General features: G+C 40.7%; 1 pseudogene; it reads left to right on the forward strand.

Moving 5' to 3' along the window:
* The first annotated feature begins 229 nt into the window (after positions 1-229).
* LOC125914660 (pre-mRNA-splicing regulator WTAP-like) lies at positions 230-684 on the forward strand (annotated as a pseudogene).
* Positions 685-3,858: the final 3,174 nt, after the last annotated feature.

Raw genomic sequence — 3,858 nt, forward strand, 5'->3', positions numbered from 1 at the left:
GAAATATTGTATCTTCTCATTTAGTAGTCTGATATCACAGATCCTTCACTTAAAACTTAATCTCAAGCGAGACCAGCAAATAAAGGGGAATGCCGGGGCTGTGGCCAGAGGAGGAGCACGGGGGCCAGCGACAGCACGGACTGGTCGCCTGGGCAGTGAGCCAGCAGTGTCGCCTTGGCCTGTGTGACTGGGCAGCACCTGCACAGCCTCCGTCTGGAGAAGATTCAAGATGATCAACGAGGAACCTCTTCCCAAAAAAGGTTCGACTGAGCGAAACAGACTTTAAAGTTATGGCATGAGATGAGTTAATTCTAAGATGGAAACAATATGAAGCACACGTCCAAGCTCTGGAGGACAAATACATAGATCTTCATTCTAATGATGTAACTGGGTTAAGGGAGTCTGAAGAAAAACTAAAGCAATAACAAGAGTCTGCCCGCAGGGAAAACATCCTCGTAATGACACTAGCTACCAAGGAGCAAGAGACCCAAGAGTGTACTACTCAAATCCCGTACCTCAAGCAAGTCCAGCAGCCTAGCGTTGCCCAACTGAGATCAACGACGGCAGACCCAGCGATCAACTTGTTTCTCCTAAAAATGAAAGGTGAACTGGAACAGACTAAAGACAAAGTGGAACAAGCCCAAAATGAACTGGAGTGCCTGGAAGTATACACCTGATAGGTAAACAAATCATTGTCCCCAGTCAAGACTTCCCGGAAAGTCCCACTGCGAGAAAGCTGTGGTGGGGCAGCCACGTACTCGTTGCCACACCAAGACTCAGACTTTTTGAGCCAAAAAAAAGCCACATTCCTATACTATTCAGCTTGTAATTGTTATTGTAAAACTTACCAGATGAACCCTGTGTTTCAGATTTTTTCTCTTCCCCCTCCCCTCGCTTCAGAGGCCTGATGGCATCAGACTATTCCAAAGAAGTGGCCACCTCCGAAAACTTTCCCTTCTACAACACGTAGACACTTGAGAAATGTTTCTGTTTGAAGAAAATAGAGGGAGAAGCAGAAGTCTTAAGTCTGTGGCACACTGTGTATTCAGACCGTTTGGAGGAATGAAAACCTAGAGATTTAAAATCATGAATTGAACATGTAAACTTCCAGTAAAACATAAAAGTGGAATATGCATCGCTCTTAACCTTGAGCAAAGTGACTTAGAGACACTGTATGTCAGTTTTGCCAATAAGACTGTGGACTTTGTGACTGTTGTTGAACTTCTGGGTCAAAACTCAAATGAGGTGAATTTTGCCTTTAAAGAGTTTCATTCACTAAGAACCAACTTAATAGCTGTGAGAGAATCAAATAATAGATGTCAGTACAAGTAGTTCATATATTTAACCATTTAGTTTGGGGCTCTATATTACCTGATTGAGCCTTAAACCAATGTGGCTTTAATCAGTGGCTTATTCTTTGAACGCTTGTTAGTGCTGTAATCTTATGGAGGACTGTACAAACGTAAAGGTGTGGTATTCAGGTTGAGACTGTTTGAAGCATTATGAACGTTCATTTCACTACTAGATTGTATAGGATATTGGCTGTGATGAGACTCACTGCGTTATCTTTTTTAGTAGTGAAATTAAATCCCCATTCCATTCAATACGCACATGTTGAAAGAGCACTGTTGTTGGTGTTCATGGGGGAATGTTTCCTTTCCTTCATTGCATTTGGGCCTTTTGTATTACACTTGACATTAAATGAAATATGCCTTGAAGTAAAAAAAAAAAAAATAATAATAATAATCTGTATCTCAGGGGTGCCTGGGTGGGTCAGTCGGTTGAGCGTCCAACTTCAGCTCAGGTCATGATCTCACGGTCTGTGGGTTCAAGCCCCACATAAGGCTCAGTGCTGTCAGTGCAGAGCCAGCTTTGGATCCTCTGTCTCCCCCTCTCTCTGCCCCTCCCTCACTCATGCTCTCTCAAAAATACATAAATATTAAAAAAACAAAAACAAAAAAACCTCTGAATCTCAAATTTTGTCTTCTCTTCAGGTAAGTACTCCTATGTTATCCCTAACCCAGGAATAGAGAAATAACCCCAAAGAAAACTCTCTATGAAATATTGTCATCAAATAATTCACAGATTTTGGAACAAAGTTCACATAATTACCAGTTGTAAAGGATATTCATTTCAAAGGCTGTTCCAATGTTGTAAGCTTTATTTCCTTGTTTTTTTTAAATCTTCCACAGAGAACTTTATTGCCAAGACTTCAATTCTTCCCATCACTGTTAGCTTGTTCTGATTCAGTCTATAGAAAGTTGTTGCTGCTAATTTGTCTTTTTTGTATATTTGAACATTCTAAGAAGCAAGCTCAAAATATATATCTATGTTTTTTTTTCCTGTATTCAGCAACATTAAGTAGCTTATTTAGATTCACAAACCTATTTCTAACTCCTGCCTTTTGATCCTTTCCATCAGTCAAATTCAAAGAGAAATGCTTCTTCTCCAGTAACCCAACTAATTTTTCAAGTTCCTGGAGACATGGAGATTGATATCTGTTGTCCTAAATGAATCCCTGGCAGTCCCTCCTCCCTTTTCATTGTTGCTTCTGTTTTCACATTCTTTCATTCTGAATTATTTGTTTCACATTGTCAGTGTGTTTTGAATTTTTCTCAAAGTCAACAGCAAAGGGGCAAAGGCAGGGGCTTCTATCCAAGAGATAACATCCACCTTAGCTTATAACCTCTCCTTACAAACTTTATTAAGTCATTGTATCTTACCTGCCACATGTGTGCTAACCCCTCATCAACACATTCAAGGTCCAAAACAACTACAGATGTTGAAATAGACTTTAAATTTTTTTTTTTAACGTTTATTTATTTTTGAGACACAGAGAGACAGAGCATGAACGGGGTTGGGTCAGAGAGAAGGAGACACAGAATCTGAAACAGGCTCCAGGCTCTGAGCCGTCAGCACAGAGCCCGACGCAGGGCTCAAACTCACGGACCGTGAGATCATGACCTGAGCCGAAGTTGGCCGCTTAACCGACTGAGCCACCCAGGCGCCCCTGAAATAGACTTCAAAAAGCATATATAGGGGTGCCTGGGTGGCTCAGTCGGTTGAGCAGCCGACTTCGGCTCGGGCCATGATCTCGCGGTCCATGAGTTCGAGCCCCGCGTCGGGCTCTGTGCTGACGGCTCAGAGCCTGGAGCCTGTTTCAGATTCTGTGTCTCCCTCTCTCTGACCCTCTCCCGTTCATGCTCTGTCTCTCTGTCTCAAAAATAAATAAACGTTAAAAAAAATTTAAAAAAAAATAAAAAGCATACATATATATCGTATATATCTGATATTTATATATACCTTTTTATTTGACTTCTCAGTCATTTTACTTTCTAAGCCCAAGGCAGTGCCTTTTTACTGATATATCCTTATTTGAAATTTCCCTTCAAAACAATATTCACCTTGCTATTTGAAATACTGATGACACAAAGCAGGTACAACAGAAAAAGCTCTCTTCCTCATCGCATTCCCTTTCTCCTAAACTCCTAGTATAAGCTGCCTGCTCCCCAGTCCCAGATCTCTGCTTGTGCCATTTCTACTTTCTGTCCAGATGTCATTTACCTCCTATTAATCCAGCCCTTCCTCCTTGCCATTGCTGGTCGTGTTCAAGTTTCTTCTGTTTTTATATTTTTAATTCTTAAGTTTTTCTTATTATTTTCCTAGTGCAAAAATTAGGCATGCATACTCCAAAAATGCCAGAAAATACAGACAGGCAAAATAATATAAAGAATATTCATGATACCCACCTGCCCAGAGTCACCTGCTGATAATACACTGGCATATATCCCCTTATAAATCTTTCTATATGCACATGTATTATTTTATTCAAAAATAGGAACGTGCCATCCATTATGT

The sequence above is a fragment of the Panthera uncia genome (assembly GCF_023721935.1).
Source record: "Panthera uncia isolate 11264 chromosome D3 unlocalized genomic scaffold, Puncia_PCG_1.0 HiC_scaffold_8, whole genome shotgun sequence".
Lineage (NCBI taxonomy): Eukaryota > Metazoa > Chordata > Mammalia > Carnivora > Felidae > Panthera > Panthera uncia.